At 39.6% G+C, this 27,311-nt stretch overlaps 1 protein-coding gene across 2 annotated transcripts in view; it reads left to right on the forward strand.

The window, feature by feature from the left end:
- The window catches only part of SCFD2 (sec1 family domain containing 2), a 480,804-nt gene that overhangs the window by 184,355 nt on the left and 269,138 nt on the right, over window positions 1-27,311 (forward strand). The window lies entirely within an intron of this gene.

The following is a 27,311-nucleotide window of genomic DNA, read 5'->3' on the forward strand; positions in this document are numbered from 1 at the left end:
ACTCTGGGTAAGTTTCCTACACCAGGTATAGCTGGGTTTTGTTTTTTCCCCCACTCATTTTAGGAAAGCTCAGATGAAAAATCCTTCTGGTCTGTCATCTTGCTCTGCCTCATATATTCTTTTTTTTTTTTTAATTCTATTTTTTCGATCAATGTAATTTAAGTGTGCTACAGAAATTTAACTATAGTTTCAAGTGTGCTGTGAGATTAAAGAAGGTTGAAAAACACTGGGCTAGAAGGTTCTGTTTCTAAGATGCCACTGTTTAGCATGGTGGTTATTTCTTTCCCTGTATTCAGGTCCCTTTTGTGGGCTTATGGGAGGGAGAGAGGTGATTTAGTGAGTGGTGAGAATGAGAGCATTCCTGTGTTGGCTCAATGTTCTGCTGGCCCAGGTCACAGTCTCATTTCCTCCTCTCATCAGTTCCCTTCCACAGAACTCAAAGAGGCTTAAGAGAAGTTTTGGTGATGTGTTTCAGCTATGTATTATATTCTACCAGTTCACAAAGTCAGATTTCCTATAGGTATTACCTGTATTACTAATTTTAAAATATATCCAGCTGGGCACAGTGGCTCACGCCTGTAATCCTAGCACTTTGGGAGACTGAGGCGGGTGGATTGCTAGAGCTCACAAGTTCGAGATGATCCTGAGTAAGAGTCAGACCCCATCTCTACTGAAAATAGAAAAACTAAGGCAAGAGAATTACCTGAGCTCAAGAGGTGGAGGTTGTTGTGAGCTATGATGACTCTAAGGCACTCTACCGAGGGTGACACCTTGAGACTGTGTCTCAAAAAAACCCAAATCTATCCAGTATTTTTAGACTTGGCAAAATATATTCATTCTACTTATGCTTTCATTTGCAGACTTTTGAAAGAATTTGCTTGTAGTAGACTCAATTCTAGTTTGATTAGATTTAATTAAAATCTAAGTATTCAATTTTATGTTTTTGTCATGTCGAATCCCATTATTATCTTCAACATTGAGAGCTCTTCTGAACCTGCTGTATAAAATAAAGTGAAAAATCTCATTTGAATGATAAAAAAAATAATTGAAAGTGGGCAGCTCTCTGGCAGGTAAAGAGATGTGAAGAATGGAATGGGAGAAAAACCATCACTGTGGTTATAAATTCAGTCTTGGTATAAATCAGGAAAGTCGGGGCATGGAAGAAGATACTCTACATGTTATGGGATTATATATGTAAAGCTAGAACAAGGGAACTTTGAAATCCTTCTGTGCAGTTTTCCCATTTTATAGATTACAAGAGAGCCAAAGTGACATATCCAAAGTCACTGAAAAGTGGCAATTGTCTTTCTGGTAGTTAAGTGCCTTTCCATCTATGAAACCATTATGATCTATAGTCATGTGGACCAATAAAATTTTCATGGAAGCAAATTTAAAGATACCAAAGTATTCTAAATTAACCATTGATCTACTTTAATTGATCAATTAATCATTGATTTATTTTAAATTTTTTTGGAACAAAAAAGACAAGTCACGTATAACAGATATAAATCTGATTCCTGGCAATATTTCAATTAACTTAGGAGTTAATTTCAGTCTACAATTAATGCACAAGAGAAATTAAAAGATTTATGAAGTACATATGTAGTAGTTCTATAAACTCATTGAAATTACTTGTAGATTAAAATAATGACTTTAGTTCTGTGTCCAAATAAAATTTTAAAATTAATAGGATATTTTGGGTTCTATTTGAATAGTTTGGAAAACATTATAATTTTTTCAAAAGTGAATTTGAACATCCGATTTTGTAGTCTAAAAAGCAGGAAATTAAAAAATTCCACCTCAGCTAAAATGTATCACATTCTATAACTTGTTTCAATAAATTGAATTTATTTCTATAGTAATAATATTTGCTTTTGACTTAAGTGGAAAAATTGTTAACTCTAAAAGTGATTTTAAGTGTTTCTATTTGTTAAGGATGCCATGAATTCCTGTATTTCAATTCAGACTCATGTGGAATTCTGTAGGGAGGGCTCAAATATTTAGCTATTGTTGAGGGGGGGACGTTTTGACTGTAGTCAGCAGAATATGAAACCCCAGAGTAAATCAAAACGGGAGCTGAGTAAGACTTTCTGTGGCCAATATGGTGCCCTGGTCTGTCACAAACACACAAAACAGTTGTCTGTGCTGCACTGTGTAGGCAGAGCCATTTGCATGGCTTCGTGATGAACAAAAACATGTCACGCTAACAGTGCTGGTAAAAGGCATTTCTTCAGACTAAATTAGAGAAAGAGTGAGGTGTAGGGGTTGTGGGGAATCACTGTCTCATATTAGCAGGTGCTTTTCTCCTTGTGATGAGCACTGGCCCCTCCCTAACAAAATAAATCCTCTAGTGAGGACTCCCTCTAACATGTGAGGATTTTAACAAAATAAGAAACTAAGCTAGCTTCAGATTTCAGTAGTGTAAGTCTCATTGTGTTCTTTCCAGTGCCTAATTTCATCATTTGATTGAAGTACAGGTAATAGAGTTGATTTATTTGACCAAATTTTCTGAGCACTTTGGAATGTGTTTGGTATATAATCGGAGCTAAGTGCACTAAGATGACTAATACTTTGATGATATTATTTATTCTATTATATCCAGCTTATATTTTTGCTACTGATACATCTGCAGTCACTGTCATACCAATTCCTTTGCATGTGATCCACTTTTCTTTGGCTGTGTTTCAGATATCTGTGTGTGTGTTTAACAATTTCATTATAATGTTATAATAACTAATTCTAGATTTCTTTATATTTTCCCTTTTTGGTATACATTGTTTTTGAGGATTTATGTTTTTCTTCAGTTTTGGAAAATTCTTGTATATTATTATGTCATTCAGTATTATGTTGCTTCTCTATTTTTAAAAAGTTGTATTATTTTTATTTTTTAGAGACAGAGTCTCACTATGTTGCCCAAGCTGCACTTGAACTCCTGGTGCTCAAGTGATCCTCTCGCCTCAGCGTCCTGAGTAACTGGATTATAGGGGCAAACCCCTAAGGCTGACCAACTTCTCTTTTTATTTTTGAACTCTAGTTAAACATATTTTAGACCTTCTTATTTAATATTATTTTCATATTTTTCTTTTCTTTTTTGCCACAGTTTTGTTAATATCTTCAGATTTATAGTATATTTTACTGTTTTTCTCTCATTTGAAATTAGTATTTGAGTCTTTAATTCCAAATATTATGTTCTTTACTTTTTTGGGTTGATTTTATCATTTTATTATTTATTATTATTCGTGGATTCACCCAATAAACAATTTATATAGACTTAACAGATATTTTTCACTTTAAAAACTCATTTTAAAAAAATTTGTTTATTTCTGATAATTATTATTTTTGGCTTATTTTTCTTTTCATTCTTTGTTGCTTTGAACATTTTGTATGTGGTTAATGTTCTTTAATTGATAATTTCATTATTGAAGTCACTGGGATCTGAATCTGTTGTATGACTTATCTATATATCTGTAGTGTATGGGGAGCAGTGAAAGTATAGAGTTGTATGTGATCAAAGTTAAGTAATTATCAGCTTGAAATTGCTTGTCATAACTATAAGATATTTTATATAAGCCTTGTGGAAACAAAAAAGCAAAAATCTATGGTAGATGCACAAAATCTAAGTAGAAGGAATTCAAAGCATACCGTTACAGAAAGCTACAAACCATAAGAGAAGACAGCAAGAGAAGAAGGAAAAAAAAACAAAGTGCACATAAAATAACCAGAAAACAAATGACAAATTGGCAGTAGTAAGTCTTTATCTACCAATAACTGTTTTGAATGGAAATGGATTAAATTGTCTAATAAGAAGACACAGAGTGGCTGAATTCAAAAACTAGACCTACCCATACACTACCTATAAGAGGCTCACGTCACCTTTAAGGGCACAAATAAACTGAAAGTGAAGGGCTGGGAAAAGATACGCCCTACAAATGGAAGTCAAAAGAAAGCAGGGTTGCCATACAGATGGTCCCTAACTTATGATGGTTCAACTTATGATTTTGTTACTTTATGGTGGTACAAAAGTGATACACATTGAATATACTCCTTCACTTATGACAGAGTTACATCCAGGTAAACGTATTGTAAGTTGAAAATATCGTAAATCGAAAGTGCTTTTTCTACTTAAAATACTTTCCACTCATGATGGGTTTTTCAGAACATAACCTCATCATAAGTTGAGGAGCATCTGTCCTTATACTGGACAAAATAGACTGTAAGTACATAACTGTAAAGAGTCAATGAAAGACATTATATAATGATTAAGGGGTCAACTTGTCAAAAGGATGTAACAATTGAAAAATGTGTGCATCCAACATCTAAGCATGCCAATATATAAAGTAAATATTAATGAATATAAAGGGAGAGATAGATTGAATAAAATAATTGTAGGAGAGTTCAATATCCTATTTTTAACAAGATCATCCGGACAGAAAATTAATAAGGCAATATCGGACTTGAACTCTATTTTAGGCCAAATGGACCTAAACAGACATATATAGAACATTTCATCCAACAGGAAAAGATACACATTTTACTCAAATGCACATAGAATATTCTTCGTAAGAGATCATATGTTAGGCCACAAAACAAATCTGAATTAGGAGGACTGAAATCCTAACAGGTATCTTTTCTGATCATAATGGTATAACACTAGAAATCAGTAACAGAAAAAACTTAGAAAATTAACAAATATGTGGAAATAAAACAACATGTTTCTAAACAACCAATGGGTCAAAGAAGAAATCAGAAAAGAAATAAGATGACTTGGAGAAAACTGTACCTTGTCAGAGGGCATTATTCAGATTCATTTATTCAACAAATTTTGAACTTCTGCTTTGTATCAGGTATGTGGTAAACACTGAGGCTAGGGCAGTGAACACAGCAGACCACAGTCCTGGCTTCCCTGAGCATTTTACTGAGATGAAATAGACAATAAACAAGGTCCATAAATAAAATGTATAGTAAGTAAGATGGAGAAAACTTCTAAGGAAAGATACAAAGTGGAGAAGAGGGATCAGGTCAAGGGAGGGCAGTGTGGCTGGAGCAAGCTGAAGGGAGCGAGGGTGGTGAGGGTGGACGTGAGCGGAAGTGGTTCTGGGGACGGGTGGAGGGGAAGGCAGAGATGGTCTGCAGGATGGTGCAAGTCAGTAGGTTTCATTGCCTGCCATAGTGCTCTGAGATTACAACTCCATCAGCCTTGAAACAATCAGGAGATCCTTTTTTATCACACTGATATTGATTATATAAGCATAGGCAGAGATTTCCCCTTTCTTCAAGGATATTCTATTCTAAAATTTATGCAAATATACGTTTGAAGAGACAGCACACACACACACAAACGCAAGCACCGAGATGCCAACAGTGCAGGGGCACCAGGACCCTTCTATTTGCCTAAGTATCTGTGTCCTGTTTTGCTAGGAAAAGAGTCTCTGACAAAATTTACATGGTGATGCTTGTAAGGAGCGGGGAGAGAACTAGGGAAGTGAGCTGGGAAGGAAGGAAAGCAAATACCGGCAGTGGCACCTTACTAAGCTGGCTGCTGCTTCTCAAGAAACACACCTAGCAGTGCCACTGGGGACGTTTTGAGAGAGAAGCTGACGCTTCTTTCCAGTCTCCTTACTTTTCTCTCATGGTTTTAAAGTTCATCATGAGGAATGTTAACCGCTCTGACTTCCAAACGGTGTACTCTGGCCTTCCAGACAGCCGTGAGGGAGCCAGCACATCTGCTAGACTGGCCGTGTTGGCCTCGGGCGTGGAGCTGCTGTGACTTGCACTGTGGTGGCTGTGAGGTGACAGTCAAAGTTGTCCCATCTGAAGGAGCCAGCAGTGCTGGGGGAAGGCCGGGTGGCAGTGGATCCTTTGGGATCCTTTGCTCAGGGGATCCTTTGAGCAAGTATCCAACACTCAGGAAAAGGGTCAGTGGGGCCGGCCTGCGGGTAAAGTTTTAGAGGCACCTGAACACACCTGGTGCGCCAGGCCTCCCCCCAGCAGAGGTATCATCCTTACTTTTGCTGAGTACTTGAGACCCAGGGTTTTTAAACGGTTTGCTACAGTGAAGAGTTACATTGAGACTTAAATTACAGTCTTTCATATTATGCTTTTAAGGAAATGAGATGTTTACTTTCAGATTCTGTATTAGTGCATTTTAAAAAATAGGAGGAGAATGTTAAGTACCCTGAGGTTAATTTCTGTAAAATGTGATTTGAAGAGATCCAGAAAGGCTTCTGATGCCAAATGACTGCCACCCACCTACCCCTGAACCAGCAACTTAACCACCAAGAGTCACCTGGCTTCCTCCTGGGTTCTGTCTCTTGTCTCCCTTTTTTTCTTTTCTTCTTGAGGCATGTCTTGCTCTGTTGCCCTGGTTAGAGTGTCATGACCTCATCACAGCTCTCAGCAACCTCAAACTCCTGGGCTAAAGCCTTGCTCCCGTCTCAGCCTCTTAAGTAGCTGGGACTACAGGCGTGTGGCACCATGCTTGGCTAATTTTTTCCTACTTTTTTGTAGTGGCAAGGTCAACTCTTGCTTAGGTCAATCTCCAACTCCTTCCCTTAAGCAAACCTCCTGCATCACTGGCCTCCCAGAGTGCTAGGATTACAGGTGTGAGCTACCAGGCCCACACCCTTCTTTTTAAAAGCAGGCTTCTCTTAGAAAAGTTCAGCCATCCAGTTACTCATTTCTTACAGGAATGGTTCATTTGCTGGCACTGGGAAGAAGCCTGTGAGTTCTGGATGGAAACGAGGAGGACCAAAGCCAGAGAAAGGGAAGTGGGGACCAGTAGAAGCAAATTTTGTCTTCATATTTTGCCTTTGAGCCCCATTCCAGTGCTGAGGCCTCCTCTGGAATTCAGCGAGACTCCCCCTTTAGAGCAGAGAACATTCCAGAATTGCTTTTGAATAGGCTGGCCTAGCCTGCGGAGCTTCTGGCTGGGATGCTTCTAGGAGGGGACTCCTGGGACCCGTCCCCACTCCACAGAGCCACAGATTGCTGCAGACAGGCCGGAACGTGAGGAACAGAATGGCGCTTTGTTTCTCAGTAGAATTTCCGTGTTGCTGGTCCCCCCCAAGAGGGGGCCGAGCTCTTGGCTGTTGGAATGGCCTTCTCTTACTTACTTCCCAACAAGCAGTATGAAACACGTTGAAATAGCACTTAAGATAACTGTGCTAGTTTTCACAGACAGTTTTTAAAAAGCTGGCCTTCTTTCCTGGCTGTTTTCTCCCCCCTGCCCAAACTTTCTGTAGTCTTTGCTTTGTCCTGCATATCCTGGAGGTCAAACTGTAGGCCAGGCTCAGGGGTGTGCATCAACTCTCCATGCAGACAGCTAACACTTAGATTTGCTTCTTTGCAGATGTCCCCTCATTTGCCAAAAGGTGGCTCCTTTGCTGAAGTCAGCAAAATGACATCATTTCTGTTGCCTGCTCAGAGTTGCAAAATTGTTGCTTAGCCAAGTTAAAAAAGAAAGCAAGCAAGGAAGAAAGGAAAAAAAAAAAGAGAGAAAACACAGGTTTTTAGATAATGTAAACATTCTGTGGAATATTTTGTAACTGGGGCAGAATTTACCAAGAGCTCAAGCAAAGAGCAGACACATTGAGTTGGCCCTGATTGGAGGAGTATGAATATTTTTATAAGGGCTTTGGAAAGCCCAGCATTGACCTGCTTTTATTATTTTTATTGGCTCCCTTGGTGATAGACAAACAGGCCTAACCAGGGGCCAGCAGAACCAGCAGGAAATTTAGGTCATGGATAGTTGAATTTTAAAAACTCCAGTTTTTAGGGGCTGTTCAATCAATGTAATTGATTGATGATAACCTGACAACAACAGCTCTAAATCATTAAACGTGGCCAGATACAGACAAATGGGCAGCAGTGTTGTTGCACACAACAGTCCCCAGCTCCCCGGGGTGCTCTGTTCTGCTCTCTGAAGACGTTGCTTGTCCCTTGTTTCATGCAACTTATGGCCCAGCTGGCCTGTTTACAGAAAACAGCCCCTTAAACTTGGCAGTTCTGTTTGAAACACTGCATAACATCATTTCCCGAGAGATGGGAAAAAACATTACAAAAAAGTTTATATCCCCCTAAAACATGTGTGTGCTCTAAACTGAACAACAATTGAAAGCTGTTCTTTCGCTCTGTCTCTGAAATCAGGCCTTTCCTATCTTTCTAGCCAAAGGTACTTGTAGCTGAATTAGATTATTTGACGAATCCTGTAAGCTTCTTATGTTTTCCTGCTCTTGCTTTGGATAAATGCTAATCTGTAATAAGAACTCTAAGTAGATAGCTCTGTTCTTCCCAGGACACAGGAAATATGGTCTGCTTTAATGGCATTTTAAAAACTTTTTATTGAAGTAAAATATAATATAGAAAAGTACAACTCAATGAATTTTTACTAACTGAAGACAGCTGTGTAATCAGCACCCAGATCAGCCAGGAAGATACGGGCAACCCTGGGAGCCCCCCTTCTGCTGCCTCCAGCCCCTCCCCCCCAAGGGGTAGGGACTTCTAAAGACATAGATTAGTTTTCCTTGTTTTTGTATTTTACATAAATGGAATTACATGTTCTTTTTTCTGTCATGTTCAATATTATACTTCTGAGATTCATGTGTATTACTGTTTTATGAAATTCTAGGTCTTGCACCCTTGCTGCTATGTAGTATTCCACTGTGAGAATATACTACATTTTTTTCTCTGTGGGTATTTTTAATAGGAGAGAAAATTTGTAGTATCTGTTTTCCCCTCTAAGTGGCCTTCACTCCACAGACACAGAATGGATGCATCTGGGGAAACACGTTCATGCCTTGGGATTGGCCTCTCTGTTCATTTACATCTGTTTATTCTCTTTATGACTCTTCTGTGCATTCTTGGGTCTCAGCTAGCACCTATGCCAGTATTTTGCTCACTCCAGAATCTTTCTGTTATTTCTGGTCTCTTCTCAGTGTCCTGGGCTTAGACACCTCCCTTTCTGAAATATTTTTATCTGTTCAATTCTTACATTTCACACCAATCCTGTCCTGTTATCTCCTTTGAACCACCTCTTCTTTCTCTGAATCTTCATCTAAAAATCTTGAAATAATTCTAGAGTCTTCTCTTTCTCTCATACTCCACATCCAGTCCATCAGTAAACTGTGCTGGTTTTAACTTCAAGGCCTTTCCACATTCAGCCAGTTCATACCACCTCCCCCTGGTCCAAGCCCCAACATCTCTCACTTGGTTTATTGAAATTGCTTCCTTCCTTTACCCTTGCACCTCTGTAGATTATTCTCTTCACCACAGCCTTTCAAAAAAGGTAAGATCATACAAGTTATCTTCTCAAACTCCCTGTGATCCATCTCAGAAGGAAAGCGAGAGTTTTGACAACGGGCCAGGGATAGGCCTTCAGTGATTTGGTCCTTCACTGCCTCGTGTGTTACCACCCTTCCAATCTCCTTGCTGTGAGAACTGAGCTGTCTAGACAATTTCTATGCTATTGATCGAGCACCACTCTCTCTCTGCTTCTTCTCATCTGAAGCCAATTCCATAGTCTCAATCTGTTGTCTTTAAATCAGCTGCTCCTGGAGACCATTTCTACCCTCTTTGATGACTTCGGGATCTGATTGCTGCTTGTGAATGTCTTCCCAGTACATCTTCTTTTCTCCATAGTGGTAGGTGCACACGGAAAACTATGCTGTTTGCACAGCCCTACTGGAGGCCACTGGACAGGGATACTGGCTTCTTGAGACTTCAGTCACTAAGGTACGGGAAAGGTAAACGTGGCCTGGTGACATCCTGGATGGGAGAGTCTGTGGTAATGTTTGTGGCTGGAACCACAGATCTCTCCACTGGAGGTACTGACTTTGAGTTTCTGGGGTCAGCCATATACCTTACCTACAGGACTCTTAAGTTGCTTAGAGTGGGTAAAGTCTCCATCTTTCTTTAAGGCTGCACAATATTCCATGGTGTACATATACCACAATTTATTAATCCATTCGTGGATCGATGGGCACTTGGGCTTTTTCCATGACTTAGCAATTATGAATTGGGCTACAATAGACATTCTGGTATCATGTTTATATGGATGGAGCTGGAACATATTCTTCTTAGTAAAGTATCTCAAGAATGGAAGAAAAAGTATCCAATGTACTCAGCCCTACTATGAAACTAATTTATGGCTTTCACATGAAAGCTATAACCAAGTTATAACCTAAGAATAGGGGGAAGGGGGGAGGTGGGCGGAGGGAGGGTGATTGGTGGGATTACACCTGCGGTGCATCTTACAGGGGTATACGCGAAACTTAGTAAATGTAGAATGTAAATGTCTTTTTTTTTTTTTTGGCTGGGGCCGGGTTTGAACCCACCACCTCTGGTATATGGGACCGGCGCCCTACTCCTTGAGCCACAGGCGCCGCCTGAATGTAAATGTCTTAACACAGTAACTAAGAAAATGCCAGGAAGGCTGTGTTAACCAGTGTGATGAAAATGTGTCAAATGGTCTATAAAACCAGTGTATGGTGCCCCATGATCGCATTAATGTACACAGCTATGATTTAATACAAAAAAAATAATAAGTTGCTTAGAGTGGGATTCCCTCTGTTCTGTGATCTCATTCTAAAGCATTGACATTCTTCCTCCTGCCACTCTGGCTCTTATGTGATTTATCTATTATCTCATGAGCTGGGTTCCACTGACGGTTTGTCCTTGTGAGAATCCTTGTCAGAACCATCTCTGTGCCCAGGGTCTGTATTCCCTTCCCCCAAACTCTAGTTTTCCTCTGACTAGAAAGTGCTGGAGAAGAAATGCGTGGTGGACCAGAGACAGGTTTGGGGAAAGACGGTCTTCAGTTGGATCCCAGCTCAACCATTCTCAGCTGCATCCCTGCCAAGTAACCTTCTCAGCCTCCGTTTTCTCCTCTGAAGTAATAATGCCTATGTTACAGGATACTTAGCACCATTAAATGAGATCATCTACAATTGCATCTTTACAAATGTTTATTTTTCCTCTTTTTCTAATGTCAGATTCTTCATAGTAGAATTTGTTGAAATTCTTCAAGTTTCAGCACCATCTATGTTTAAAGGACTGAGCAAGGTCCTGGAGATAGAATTAGCGCCTGTGGCTCAGTGAGTAGGGCGCCGGCCCATATGCTGAGGGTGGTGGGTTCAAACCCGGCCCCGGCCAAACTGCAACAACAACAAAAAAAAAATAGCTGGGCATTGTGGCGGGCGCCTGTAGTCCCAGCTACTCGGGAGGCTGAGGCAAGAGAATCGCGTAAGCCCGAGAGTTAGAGGTTGCTGTGAGCTGTGTGACGCCACGGCACTCTACCGGAGGGCGGTACAGTGAGACTCTGTCTCTACAAAAAAAAAAAAAAGATGTCGTCTGACCATCAGGGGTTTTTCAGTCTTAGACAGGAACTGGATATGAATAAGTAATTAAATTCATGGTGATAAGAGCCCTTGTAGAGGGAAGTAGAAGCTTCTCTGGGCTCATGAAGTGGGCACATTTGACCCATCTAGGGAAGGTCTGAGATGATGCTTGAGTTGAATCGTGAGACAGGGTGGAGAAGAGGGAAGAGGACATTCTAGACAGGGAGATCAGCATGTACAAAGGCACCGAGGCAAGTGCAAGTAGTTTAGCAAAGGTGAATGGTGATCTGTGAGGAAAGGATTCGTGATGGATGAGGCTGAATAGTTAATTGGGGCCAATAAGGTAAAAGAAATGCATATGTCATATTGAGGGCTTTTTGCGGAAGAGTTTACATATGATTAAATAATTTTAAGTGAATAAACTTTTTCTATTAGAATGAGACAAATCATGGCTAGCAATCATGGTGGTTGCAATTTAGGTAGAAGAGGAAGGAGTGAGTGGAGGGGTGAGTACAGTAGCCCGTCAGGACTTGAGTGAGTCCACGTGGAGGGGCAGGGCTTGGTGGAGTCTAGGCTTCTGACTTTTTCTGGCCAGGGCTGGGTTTGAACCTGCCACCTCCGGCATATGGGACAGGAGCCCTACTCCTTGAGCCACAGGCACCGCCCCTAGGCTTCTGACTTTTTCATCTGGAAGAGTGATGGTCTTACACAGTAGTGTAAGACAGAGATAATGAAGAGCAAATTTGGGGGTGTAAACGTTGATTTTAGTTTTAGACACGTTGAATTAAATTTGCAGGTCAGACATACTAGTACAGTAAGCCAATAAGCAGTTGACCGGTTTTGGAACAAAAGAGAGAAATCTGGGTGGAGATAACCAGGTATGAGGTAGTTAGTATTCAGATTAAAGTGCTATACCAAAGGAACCCATACAGCAACTCAAACAGGATGGTTTATTTTAGAAAAAGTTGGGTGGTCCAAGTTCACATGTCACTTAGAATGTGGTTCCAGGACCAGCAGCATAGACATCAACCTGGAAGCTTGTGAGACATGCAGCACCTTCAAGCCCCAGACCTGATGGATTTAGCAAGAGCCCAGATAATTTACATGCTCATAAAAGTTTAAGAGCTCGATACAGAGAACTGGATTTCCTTCTATTTTCAGGCTCAGCCTTTCTTTCTGAGAGCATAGTTGAAGCTGGCATGTGCAACCACTTTATCTGCAATTTAGCCATGGGAGAGGGAAAAGCGAGTAGAAAATAACTTTTCTTTTTGGGATGTAACATCCTTCAATGGGTAAATATTAACATTTATTATATTAGAAATTAAAACTGAGAAGATTTTAAAAAATACATATTAATTCCATATAAAAAGAACAAACCCATTGAATGCTAATGTAAATAATATTTTATGAAAAGTAACAGTATTTTTCAAAACCCCCTCAAAAGTGAGAATGGCATCGGTTTATATTTTTGAAAATCTCTTTAATGTCTTGCTGAATAGAAAACAGCTGGTCCCTCATATTTGTTCCTCATTCAATTTTCTGCCATATGTTGTTTTGTTGAAGCATACGAAAAAAATCCAGCCACATGCAAGCGCATAGTTGGAAAAAGGGGAATATTTTGATGGATTTTTCAGATGTTTGTAGATACTCTTTTTTGATACCATATCTAAACTCTACCAGTAGTGATTTCTTAAAGGTAAGTTGTAATTAGAAGCCACATCAGTGAGCTTTTCTTTTTTTTTTTTACCTTAAAATCCACTTGTCTATCTTAATTTTGGTTGGAGATTTTGCTTATATCTGATTTTCTTGCATCATGTATTGGTCATTTGGAAAGCATTGGTTCTCTGAATTACATAGATCTTCCAAATGTTGACACATTATGTAATTCATAAAAAAAAAATCACATTTTAATGTCACTACTGATCTCATCAGTATATTTTTAAGAATACAGAATCTGGCTGTGACAGATACAAGTTTTCCAAACTTCTAACTTTTGCTAAAATACAGAATTTTGTCATTGACAATAAAAATGTATGTTGTTCCCTTTGAAAGAATAAGCTCAGTTTGTTCATTTTTTGAGAATATATTCTTCAAGTACCCAAGTCTTAATAATTGTAATTTTTCTATCATTCTTTGGAGCGTTGCACTTTGTGTGTCTCTGTGCCTTCCCTAACGACACCCACTGCAGCTCGTGGCTCAGAGGGAATGGGTGCCACTGTGGTACCTACTCATGCTTGTTCTTCTTATTCATTTAATCACTCACCAAATAGTTTTTGAGCCCTATGTCTTTTTCTATTTTGTGTAGATATAATAATACTTGTTATTGGTTAATTTATAATGAATAGAAGTTTATTGGGTCACAGTTACGGAGGCTGGGAAACCCAATATCATGATTCTGGAAACTGGCAAAGAATTTCATGCTATGTCCTCCTATGGAGAAAAGTGGAGGGGCTGCGAGGCCAAGAGAAGGCTTCCCTGGCTCTTCTATAATAGCAACAACCCATCCAAGAGGGTGGGGGTCTCATGGCCTGACCTAACCTCTTAGAAGTCTCATCTCTTATTATGATACCATTACAGTGGCAAATAAATTTCAGCATGAGTTTTGGAGGAGACAAACATTCAGATCCTACCATGTTATGCCCTAACTCACACCAAACACTTGTTTTAATTTTCTGTTTTTAACTATAGCAAATTGCACAGACTTAGTGGCTTAACACAAGAAAAATTTGTTATCTTCCAGTTCTGGAGGACTCACTGGATTAATATCTAAAGATATTAATATCTTAAGATTAATACCTTAAGATCTAAGGAGAAACTAGAGTATCGGATTAATATCAAGATGTCATCAGGAGGGGCAGAGGCAAGATGGCTGACTGGAGCCAGCTTTTCACAGAGGCTCCTGTCCAGAAGTAGAGGTAAAGGACAGACGTTTAGCAAGTAAGCTGATGGTTTGGAGCTCAGCCAAGAGAGAAGGTTGCAGAACGCACATCAACCCTGCTGAGATGAGCTGCGACTCCAAGGAAACAAATAATAGGTCTGTGCTGATTCTGTGACACAGGGGTAAAGAGAGGACTGTGGACCAACATGGAGAGGGAGAGGTGGTGCTCCATGGCACAGAGCAACAGCGGCAGTGGTGGGAATAATAGGGCTTACACCCCTAAGGATATAGGGGGAAACTGGTGGCAGCTACTGGTGGAAAAGATCTGGGATGGAAACACAGGCCCCCTGAGACTTCAACCCAGAGTTACTGATTCACTAGGATTGGACAGAGACCAGCTGAAAGTAAGACAGAGCCACTTAGCCCCACCACACCAAGCAGGTCCTCAGTGTCTCAGGCCATAGCACTGTATGAGTCCTTTGTAAAGCTCTTGGGGAAAAGGTACAGACACCAGTCCCAGCTCTTAGGTAAAGGGCTGGTTAATGTCTACTCCAGGAGCCCCCAACCCAACTTCACCTTATCTGCTCATCTAGCCAATGGTATAAAATAATCATGGGGCAGAATCAGCAGAAAAACTCTGGCAACATGAATGATCAGAGTAGATCAACTCCCCCCAGGAACGACATGGCACCAGAAAATCCCATTCATAAACAAATGGCTGAGATGTCAGAAATTGAATTCAGCATTTGGATTGCAAATAAGATTAATAGAATGGAGGTAAATTTGGAATTAGAAATTCAAGGAGCATGTTCCAAGAATTCAATGAATTCAAGGTCAAAATCATCAAAGATTTTGACACATTGGGATAAGAACTTGCAGCCCTCAAAGATCTGAGAAATACAGTAGAATCCCTCAGTAACAGAATGGAGCAAGCAGAGGAAAAGATTTCTGACATTGAAGACAAAGCTTTTGAATGCTCCCAAACTCTCAAAGAGGAAGAGAAGTGGAGAACCAAAACGGATCATTGTCTCAGAGAGCTCTGGGGTAATTCGAAGAAAACTAATATTCACCTTATAGGAATTCCGGAAGGCAACAAAAGCCAACACATTTTGAAGGTGGCTTCGAAAGGCCCAGATGCTCTACTCCATGAGATAATCAAAGAGAACTTCACAGACATGCCAAGAGATTCTGAAATTCAGATAGCAGTTTCAGAACCCCAGCAAGATTCAACCCAAATAAGACATCTCCCAGACACATTATAATTAACTTCACCAAAGTTAACATGAAGGAGAAAATTCTGTAAGCAGCCAGACTTAAGAAAACCATAACCAACAAGGGAAGAATATTAGAATGACTGCAGATCTCTCTGCTGAAAACTTTCAAGCTAGAAGAGGATGGTCATCGACTTTTAATCTCCTAAAACAAAATAATTTTCAATCCTGTATCCAGCTAAACTGAGTTTCATTTATGATGCAGAAATTAAATACTTTAATGACATACACATGTTGAAGAAATTTGCCATAACTAAACCAGCTCTCTAGGATATTCTCAGACCTATCCTCCATAATGACCAGCGCAATCCTCCACCACAAAAGTAAACTCACTCAGAAACTTTTGATCAAACTCCAACTTCCACAGTGGTGAAATGATTAAAAATGTCTACTGGACTTTTGAAAACCATGATACCCAAAATTCTACCAGGCTTATCAATATTCTCAATTAATGTGATGGTTTAAATTGTCCTCTAAAGAGACACAGGTTGGCTGACTGGATACAAAAACTCAGGCCAGTTATCTGCTGCATACAAGAATCTCATCTTATCTTAAAAAGATAAATATAGACTCAGGGTGAAGGGATGGTCATCTTTATTTCAGGCAAACGGAAATCAGAAAAAAGCAGGTGTTGCAATTTTATTCGCAGATACAATAGGCTTTAAACCAACAAAAGTTAGGAAAGATGAGGATAGTCACTTCATATTTGTTAAGCGTAACACTCAACATGATGAGATTTCAATTATTAACATTTATGCTTCCAACCAGAATGCACCTCAATTTGTAAGAGAGACTGTAACAGACACAGGCAACTTGATCTCCTCCAGCACCATAATAGTCAGAGATTTTAACACTCCTTTGGCAGTGTTGGATAGATCCTCCAATAAGAAACTCAGCAAAGAAATCTTAGTTTAAACTTAACCATTCAACAATTGGATTTAACAGACATCTACAGAACATTTCATCCTAACAAAATTGAATGCACATTCTTCTCATCAGCCCATGGAACATCTTGATCACATCTTAGGTCACAAGTCTAACCTTAGCAAATTTAAAAGTATAGAAATTATTCCTTGCATCACTCCAGACCATCATGGAATAAAAGTTGAACTCAGTAACAATAGGAATCTGCATACTCATACAAAAACTTGGAAACTAAATAATCTTATGCTAAATGATAGCTGGGTCATAGACAAGATTAAGAAGGAAATTGCCAAATTTTTGGAACAAAATGATAATGAAGACACGAATTACAAGAACTTCTGGGATACTGCAAAGTCAGTCCTAAGAGGGAAATGTATAGCACTGCAAGCCTTCCTCAAGAGAATGGAAGGAGAGGAAGTTAACAACTTAATGGGAGATCTCAAGCAACTGGAAAAGGAAGAACATTCCAATCCCAAACCCAGCAAAAGAAAAGAAATAACCAAAATTAGAGCAGAATTAAATGAAATTGAAAACACAAGGATTATACAACAGATCAATAAATCTAAAAGTTGGTTTTTTGAAAAGGTCAACAAAATAGATAAACCTTTGGCTAATCTAACCAGGAAAAAAAGAGTAAAATCTCTAATTTCATCAGTCAGAAATGGCAAAGATGAAATAACAACAGACTCCTTAGAAATTCAAAAAATCCAATTTATAAGAACCTATTCTCAGAAATACGAAAATTTGAAGGAAATAGAACAATACTTGGAAGCACACCACTTCCTAGACTTAGCCAGAATGAAGTGGAAATGTTGAACAGACATTTATCAAGTTCTAAAATAGCTTCAACTATACAAAATCTTCCTAAAAAGAAAAGGCCGGGACCAGATGTCTTTACATCAGAATTCTACCAAACCTTTAAAGAGGAACTAATACCTATGTTACTTAACCCTTTTCAAAATATAGAAAAAGGAAGGAATACTACCCAACACATTCTATGAAGCAAACATCACCTTGATCCCCAAACCAGGAAAAGAATCAACAACAAAAGAAAATTATAAACCAATATCACTAACGAATATTGATGCAAAAATATTCAACAAGATCCTAACAAACAGAATCTTGCAACACATCAAACAAACTATACACCATGCCCAAGTGGGTTTTATCCCAGTGTCTCAAAGCTGGTTCCATATATATAAATCTATAAATATAACTCATCATATAAACAAAATAAAAAATAAAGACCATATGATTCTCTCAGTTGATGCAGTAAAAGCTTTTGATAATATCCAGCATCGCTTCATGATCAGAATACTTAAGAAAATTGGTACAGAAGGGACATTTCTTTTTTTTTTTTTTTTTTGTGGTTTTTTGGCCGGGGCTGGGTTTGAACCCGCTCTGGCATATGGGACCAGCACCCCACTCCTTGAGCCACAGGCGCCGCCCCAGAAGGGACATTTCTTAAACTGATAGAGGCCATCTACAGCAAACCCACAGCCAATATTGTATTGAATGGAGTTAAATTGAAATCATTTCCACTCAGATCAGGAGCCAGACAAGGCTGCCCATTGTCTCCACTGCTTTTCAACATTATAATGGAAGTTTTAGCTATTGTAATTAGGCAAGAAAAGGCAATCAAGGGTATCCATATAGTGTCAGAAGAGATCAAATTTTCACTCTTCACAGATGATATGATCATCTATCTGGAAAACACCATGGATTCTACTACAAAACTCTTAGAAGTTATCAAGGAATACAGCAGCGTCTCAGGTTACAAAATCAACAGTCATAAATCTATAGCCTTTATATATACCAATAATAGTCTAGCTGAAAAAACAGTCAAGGACTCTATTTCATTCATAGTACTGCCAAAGAAGATGAATTTGGGAGTTTACCTAACAAAGGACGTGAAAGATCTCTATAAAGAGAACTATGAAAGTCTAAGAACAGAAATAGCTGAAGATGTTAACAAATGGAAAAACATACCATGCTCATGGCTGGGAAGAATCAACATTGTTAAAATGTCCATACTACCCAAAGCAATATACAATTTTAATGCAATCCCTATTAAAGCTCCATGGTCATACTTTATTTTTTTATTTTTATTTTTTTTTATTAAATCATAGCTGTGTACATTAATGCGATCATGGGGCACCATACACTGGTTTTATAGGCTGTTTGACACATTTTCATCACACTGGTTAACATAGCCTTTCTGGCATTTTCTTAGTTATTTTGTTAAGACATTTACATTCTACATTTACTAAGTTTCACATATACCCTTATAAGATGCACCACAGGTGTAATCCCACCAATCACCCATCCTCCGCCCCCCTCCCCTCTCCCTCCCTTCCCTTTCCCCTTTCCCCCTATTCTTAGGTTATAACTGGGTTATAGCTTTCATGTGAAAGCCATACATTAGTTTCATAGTAGGGCTGAATACATTGTATACTTTTTCTTCCATTCTTGAGATACTTTACTAAGAAGAATATGTTCCAGCTCCATCATGTAAACATGAAAGAGGTAAAGTCTCCATCTTTCTTTAAGGCTGCATAATATTCCATGGTGTACATATACCACAATTTATTAATCCATTCGTGGATCGATGGGCACTTGGGCTTTTTCCATGACTTAGCAATTATGAATTGGGCTGCAATAAACCTTCTGGTACAAATATCTTTGTTATGATGTGATTTTTGGTCTTCTGGGTATATGCCTAGTAGAGGAATTATAGGATTGAATGGCAATCAGTTATTTTTAGATCTCTAAGTGTTCTCCAAACATCTTTCCAAAAGGAATGTATTAATTTGCATTCCATGGTTATACTTTAAAGATCTCGAAAAAATAATACTTTGATTTATATGGAATCAGAAAAAAACTTGAATAACCAAGACATTACTCAGTAGTAAAAACAAAGCAGGGGGAATCACGCTGCCAGACCTCAGACTATAATATATGTCAATAGTACTGTACCATGTACTGTACAGCATGGTACTAGTACAAAAACAGAGAGGTAGATGTCTGGAACAAAATAGAGAACCAAGAGATGAACCCAGCTACTTACTGTTATTTGATCTTTGATAAGTCAATCAAAAACATTCAGTGGGGAAAAGATTCCCTATTTAACAAATGGTGCTGGGTGAACTGGCTGGTGACCTGTAGAAGACTGAAACTGGACCCACACCTTTCACCATTAACTAAGATAGACTCTCACTGGATTAAAGATTTAAACTTACTAAATGAAACTATAAAAATACTAGAAGAAAATGCAGGGAAAACTCTTGAAGAAATCAGCCTGGGCAGATATTTTATGAGGAAGATCCCCTGAGCAATTGAAGCAATACCAAAAATACACTACCGAGATCTCATCAAACTAAAAAGCTTCTGCACAGCCAAGAGCACAGTAAGTAAAGCAAGCAGACAGCCCTCAGAATGGGAGAAGATGTTTGCAGGTTATGTCTCTGACAAAGGTTTAATAACCAGCATCCACAGAGAAATCAAACGTATAAGCAAGAAAAGAACAAGTGATCCCATCTCGGGCTGGGTAAGGGACTTGAAGAGAAACTTCTCTGAAGAAGACAGGCGTACGGCCTACAGACATATGAAAAAAAGGTCATCATCCTTAATCATCAGAGAAATGCAAATCAAAACTATTTTGAGATATCATCTAACTCCAGTAAGATTAGCCCACATCACAAAATCTCAAAACCATAGATGTTGGTGTGGATGTGGAAAAAAGGGAACACTTCTGTACTGCTGGTGGGAAGGCAAACTAATATGTTCCTTTTGGAAAGATGTTTGTAAATCACTTAGGGATCTAAATATAGACCTGCCATTCGATCCTTCAATTCCTCTAGTAGGTATACATCCAGAAGACCAAAAATCACTTTATAAAAAAGATATTTGAACCAGAATGTTTATTGCAGCCCGATTCATAGTTGCAAAGTCATGGAAGAAGCCCAAATGCCCATCAACACATGAATGGATCAATAAACTGTGGTATATATACACCATGGAATATTATGCAGCCTTAAAGAAAGATAGAGACTTTACCTCTTTCGTGTTTACATGGATGGAGCTGGAACATATTCTTCTTAGCAGAGTATCTCAAGAATGGAAGAAAAAGTATCCAATGCATTCAGCCTTACTATGCAACCAATTTATAGCTTTCATATGAAAGCTATACCCAAAAAGAAGGGGAAAGGGTGGGGAGAGGGGGGGAGGATGGGTAGAGGGAGGGTAATTGGTGAGACCACACCTACAGTGCATTTTAAAGGGTACATGTTAAATTTATTAAGTGTAGATTATAAATGTCTGAACACAATAACTAAGAAAATGCCATGAAGGCTATTTTAACCAGTTTGATGAAAATATTTCAAATGGTATATAAAACCAGCATATTGTACCCCATGACTGCATTAATGTACACAGCTATGATTTAATTAAAAAAAAAAAAAGGATGTCATCAGGGCCATTTTCCTTTCTGGACACACCAGAGGAGAACTTATTTTCTTGCTCTTTCCAGTTTATACAGGCCTCCTTTCTCCAGCTCTCAAGCCAGTGACCTTCTGTCTTTCCGACCCTTCATCACCATGCGTCCCTCTGAACACAGCTGAGAAAGATGCTCGACTTTTAAAGGTGCATGTAATTAGAGTAGGCCCATCCAGATAGTGCACGATGATCTTCCCATCTCAGGATATGCAATCTTAATCATGTCTGCAAAGTCCCAATTGCCACATCGGGTATTAAAGCCACAGCTTTGGGACTGGATGTGGGCTGCTTTGGAGGCCGTTATTCTCCTACCATACCCTCTTCCAAGGGCACATTAAATATTTGTTGAAGGAATAAAGGAAGGATCTTGTCCCTCATTTCTCAGAGTTTTGTTCCTCCCTAATGTTAGATGCTGACTGCTTAAGAATCAGTTGAGATTGTAAGTCTCAGTCGATATTTTCCAGGATTTAGATGTTCCTCTGCTATGTTTCCAAAGTAAACACACACCTCTATTAAGGAATTTATTCACTGCGTCGGCACAGCTGCTCTACCTCTGCTTACCTGTAAGCTCCTTGCATCTTGGGTCCTGCTTGGTTCTTTCAATACTCGGAGTAAAACACGGTATAGTGTCTGGCATATACAAAATATTTACCTAATATTCTCTACATGTCGGCCACCTCTTTGTAAAATTTGTAATGACTATTTTGTAATTTTCTATTTTCCCTACATATGCTGACTTTATAGGCAACTTTTGGGATACCCTGTAGTGTGTACATAGTAAATATTTGTTGATGCATTTGTTGCTATGTGAATGTATCAATAAATTATCCCTACACAGACAAGTTACATTTTTGCATTTTATTTAGGGTATTTAAGAAGCACCCCATTGTCCTCCAAAACAGAGAGACTTTAATTATGAGAATTTAAAGCCTGTGGCAGATCTTGTGGCAAATGATGGCCAGGTGATGCTTTGAGCAAAAGAGCCTTGGGCCCCTCTCCCTTAGGCCACCACTGGGAGTGGAAAACTCCCAGGAACCTGCAAACACCATGGTGGGGCTGGAGCTTGGGGGAATTGCAGAGCCACGTCCTCCAGCAGCAGCTTAGAGTGGCTTGGAGTTTCACTGAGTGTCTGCGGCTCTGCACCTCTGAGAGGCAGGTGCAGGCCCAGCCTAACCTGCTCTGAAGCCACGGGGACTACGGCCTGTAGCTCCTCATCCTGTGTAGGTAGCAGCACACACACAAACTCTGACTTTGCAGAGGCATGTTAATTCATCCAAAAGGTCAGCTTTTTAAAAGACAACACACATCGTACAGAGGGCCTTTTGTATTGAGTTACTGGGGACTCATTCAAGAATAACACAAGCCCCAGACTGCAGATAAACAGAAGGTTTTGTCACTCGAGACACCGCTCAAGTCTTCTGCCTCCAACTAGTAGGTCCATTTATATCAAAATGAATGAGAAACTTAATCTCAGTACTTTATAAAGAAGCCATTTTTTAAAATTTGGTTGTGTTTTGCTCTGCGTGTTCTTTATAATTGGCAGTGCTTAATAATGTTTATATTGCCTTTGACCTTTTACTGACTGCTGCAGCTAAGTTCCAAGATGTGGTTTTAAACCCTGTATTTGTAGGCCGGCCCTCCTTCCTCAGAGACTACTAACTTCCGATTTCTAGAAGGTATCTTATTCCCTTAGCAAGCGTCGTAATCAGTGCTGCTGGGTAGGAAGGCCGCCTACCTACTACCTACGGGCAGTAGATGGGAGCAGTCATCGTAATAGTTTATAATATTTATCAGAGGCTATGTGCTGTGTGGTTTACTTCCATTGTTAAATTTTCAGAGCAATCTGATGAAGCAAAAGCAATTACTAAACATTCCTAAATAAAGGTAAAGTGTTTTGCCTAAAATTAGCCCTCAGAAAATAGAGTCACTTTATGTTTTAGTGTTTATAAAGACTGCCCTATTGTAAAGATAATTTAAAACCACAAAGTAGTTTAAACAATTGTTCCAATGTTATGCAAACAGGTCCCTATGCTATTCAGACATTTAGAATATTTCTATTACACAGGTGAGGAACTTGACACTTGGAAAGTTAAATTATTTGCCCAAGAAGCTAGTCCATGGCACAGCCAACATTCAAACCCGGGCATATAATCTTATTCCACATCTTCATTAACCCTCCTGAGATGCTTTCTGCAATCATTAAAAAAGTCTTCTTTTTCTTTTCCTTTTTTTGTTTCTGTTTTGAGTCTCACTCTGTCACCCTGGGTAGAGTGCCGCGGTGTGATTGTAGCTCACAGCAACCTCAAACTCTTGGGCTCAAGCCATCCTCCTTTTTCAGCTCCCCTCGTACCTGGGACTACAGGCATGTGCCACCACACCTGGCTAGTTTTTCTTTTTTTCTTTCCAATTTTAGTAGTAACAGGGTCTTGCTCTTGCTCTAACTCCTGAGCTCAAGTGATTGACCTGCCTCAGCCTCCCAGAGTGTAAGTCACCATGCCCAGCTTTAGAAAGGTTTTCAATCTAGGAAATCACTGTTCTTTTTATTCCTCCTTACTGAGGCACTGTTCTAAGAGCAGAGAAGGGCAATCTGGAACCGCAGCTTTATAGATGGCACTAGGAAGGTCTAGTTCCCTCCAAGCCAGAGCAGCCCAGGCCCCCTCTGCTTCACCCTGGCAGCCGGCGCTGCCTCCTTGGCCACTGACGGGCGTTCACTGCTTCCTGGGTCAGTTCCTTGGCTGACGGCTCTGGTTGTTAGGAGTTTTTTCCAATATCGGGTTTTATCTTCCATACCCTCTTTTCTTTTCTTCCCGTCCTCTCCCCTCCACTTCCCTATAAGCATTTTATGTTAGAATAGTTTTAGACTTACAGAAAAGTTCCCAAGATAGTACAGAGAGTTTCTGCATATGCCCCATCTTTATTATATGTTAGAGTCTCATGTGACTGTGGTACATTTGTTAAAACTTAGAAGCCAACTTGGGCATTTTACTATAAACCATAAGCTCCAGACTTTAGATTTCATTAGTTCTTCCCAAAGTCTTTATGCATTTCAGGATCCCCTCCAGGGTACCAGTCATCTACTTAGTAGCTGTGTTTTCCTAGTCTCAGCTGGTGGTCAGGCGTTTTGTGCAACGCCCCTCAACTGAGATTTCTGATGTTTTTGTCATGGTTATACTGGGCTTATGGGTTTTGGGGAGAATGCTACAAAAGTGAAGTGCCATTCTCATCACATCATATCAGGGAAGGTGACATTGTCTTAGGGACCCCTGATAGATATCAGTGACATCCATCACTGGTTGTGTTAACCACGACCCCTGAGCCAAGACACAGTTACTCCCCCACTTCCTTTCCATACTCCGTGTTTTAGCAGCAAGTTATTACATGTGCCCCGTGTTTGTGGAAGGAGAGAATTAAGTTCCACCTCCTGAGGGGGAAAGCAGATAAGTTATTTGAGATTCTGTAAGAAAGATTTGTCCCTTCCCTATATTGCTATTTATAATTCAATCACTCACTTATATCCATGTGGACTGATGGATATTGACTATGTATTTCATTTATAATCAAATATCACTTTACTTATTTTCTTGTTCAAATCGTTCCAGCTTTCATCACTGGGAAGTCTTTCAATGGCTTCTGTTTCCTTTTGGCATATCTCTATGATATATATATATATATTTAGTATTTGCTTGCTTTCTGGCACTATAAGATCATCTAGGCTCACCTGTGTTTTCTCTTGCCCCATCTCTAGAACTAGCCATTTCTCCAAGCTTCCTGGGTTCCTTTCACTGGAGAATTATGTTAAGAACTAAGACCTGGCCCCTCGGTGTGCTACTCACTACTGCTGTGCGGCTGCTTCTAGAGCCTCTCACTGGATGGCTGGGAGATGCACGTGTGCACGGCAGCCTGGGTTACGCACGTCTGCAATTCAGTTATTTCTGGGTTTGTCCACTGTGGCTACAGTGAAGCTTTGGAGGTTTTTTGAGCAGTTATATTTTGTTGTAAGAGTGTGAACTGCTGCTTCCTACTACCAGGGGTAAGGAGGATAAAAAAAAAAAAGGATAGAGGTGAAATAAGTGCAAATAGGGACCTGGGCCTAATGTGACTTGTTATTCACCATCTTCCAGTCACCTGATGTCAGGTCAGTGATGAAGAGATGCCAAGAGGTTAAGGAACTCGTTAGAGGGACAGCTCAGTTGGAATCTGGCTTTTCAGAATGGAGTGTCTTCATTTCCACCATATCCTGGTCCTCTTTAAGACTGGTCTATATTCTTGATTTTCTGTTCAGTGCCTTTAATGACTTCTTGAGATGCATTAAGCAGATTAAGACTGAGTTTAGAAGCTGGTCTGTACAGCAGAGATTTGCTGAGGATCCGTGAGGTGGGTTTCGCTCTAGCCCATTGTAGATCAATGAGAAGGAAGCCCTGCAGGCCAGAAGCTAGTGGGTGAGTCTCTACAAATGACTAGAATGGTCTTCCGACTCTGTTTTCTTCCTCACAACTATCTTTTAAAAAATTCTTGTGCTCTGGGTGAGAACCACGGGGCTCCTATAGGACAGATGCTTTATGTATACACCTGCTTTTTAGGAATGAGATGTGAAGCAACAAAGCAATCTGCTTACTGTCATCCAAGGAGGTGGTGATGAAGTAAACGGCAAAAAACAAGCTATAGGCTTCACAGCCCTCTTGAACAGGCCAACCCCAGCACGCTTTTCTTCTAAATTGCTTTTGGCAGCTTGCAAAGCAAGGAAAGAACATGTGAGGTTCCTTCGAGATGCCTCAAGCAATAGGAAAGTCCTGGGGTGCCTTTGGGCCTTTGGCCCCTGCCCCTTCAGAGGAGTGCCTGTGTTTATATTTGGTAAATCATGTTTTCTCACCATGTAACAGCAAAATCCCCATTCTGTTCTCTCCCATATTTACCTTATCCATTCCAAAGACGTAGCATTTTATTTCTGTGTGGTACATCATGAACATCCAAGATTTTTAGTGGAAATAAATGGCAACAGCTGCTTTTGTGTATGAAATATAATTATGAACCTTAACCTTGAGATGACATATCCAAATTTTTCCAGGTGTGGGAAAAGACTTGAAAGCTCATTTTTGGGAATCATCCCAGGATAGAACAAGATTAAGCTCTTTGCTGTTAGCTCTCTCTTCAAAAAGAGAGGGGGTTTCTATCGGTTTTCTTTATTCCAATATTCCCTTTTGAACATGGCTCCAATGTCCAATGGTGCATATTTACACATGTGCACACGCACCCTGAGGTCCCTTCTTTCTGCCCTGCTTTGTTTTTTCCCCACAGAACCACTATTTACATACTGCACTAGTCCCCCCCTTATTTGTGGGGAGTATATTCTAAGACCTCCTATTGGTACCTGAAACTCAGCTACCCCCAAACTCTACATAGACAGTAGAACCTCCATGGTTGGCCACCTCCCCACCCTGGCTACCTCCTTGAGTTGACCTAATTTTCCCACACTGGGCATCCACCACACAGGAGGCCTGGCTCCTTGCGCCAACCATCTCTGTGTGCTGACCCGTTTGTTACAGTCTCCTGGGGGGTCACTCGCAGAGGTTCTACCGTACTATGTTTTTTCCCACAAATACTTATCCATAATAAAGTTTACTTCATAAATTAGGCACAGAAGATATTAACAACACTAAATAATAAAATAGAACAGTTATAGTAATATACTATAATAAAAGTTATATGAATGTGTCTCTTCTCTTACTACCTTATTTTATTTAATATTTTCAGACCATAGATAAAAGCAAAACCATGGAAAATGAAGCTGCAGATGTGGGGGGACTACTATTTATATTTTACCACTTTAGCCTTTTAATTGTTTTCCCTAACTAGAATGTTTATGAGAGCAGACTTTGTTCTCTGCACAAACCCTAGATCTATACCTAGAACACAGCAGGTGCTCATTTAATGCTTCTGAATGAATTCATGGAAGTTGCAAGTTGTTTGATTTTGGCCCCTGATTTCAACATAAATACAAATAATGGAGTTTTATCTTATATGGCTATTTTATATTGTAAGCGGAAATGACATGATTTAAAATGGGGATTTGTCTATTCACAAAAACCCTCAGAATTCATGCTAGAAATGTATATAGTTTCTTAGACGTTCTGCAGTTATACCAGTAATGCATTGCTATTATCGCATGCAAAGAGTTTTGAAATTCTCTGCTAAACATCACTCAAGAAATTGGTAGAAGAACTAAAAAACAATTTTTTTTAAATGTTAACATGAGTTACCTGCAGATTAAGTCAAAGAAATCTTGAGCCCTAAGTGATGTTACCCAGTGTGATCCTTTATTCTGTTCATCAGATTTACCAGAAAATGACTTTTTGTTGCTATGAAAAACATTCTAGCTAATATTTGCGAATATAAAGACTATTAAAAAGAAAA

The sequence above is a fragment of the Nycticebus coucang genome, chromosome 23 (assembly GCF_027406575.1).
Source record: "Nycticebus coucang isolate mNycCou1 chromosome 23, mNycCou1.pri, whole genome shotgun sequence".
In the NCBI taxonomy this organism is placed as follows: Eukaryota; Metazoa; Chordata; class Mammalia; order Primates; family Lorisidae; genus Nycticebus; species Nycticebus coucang.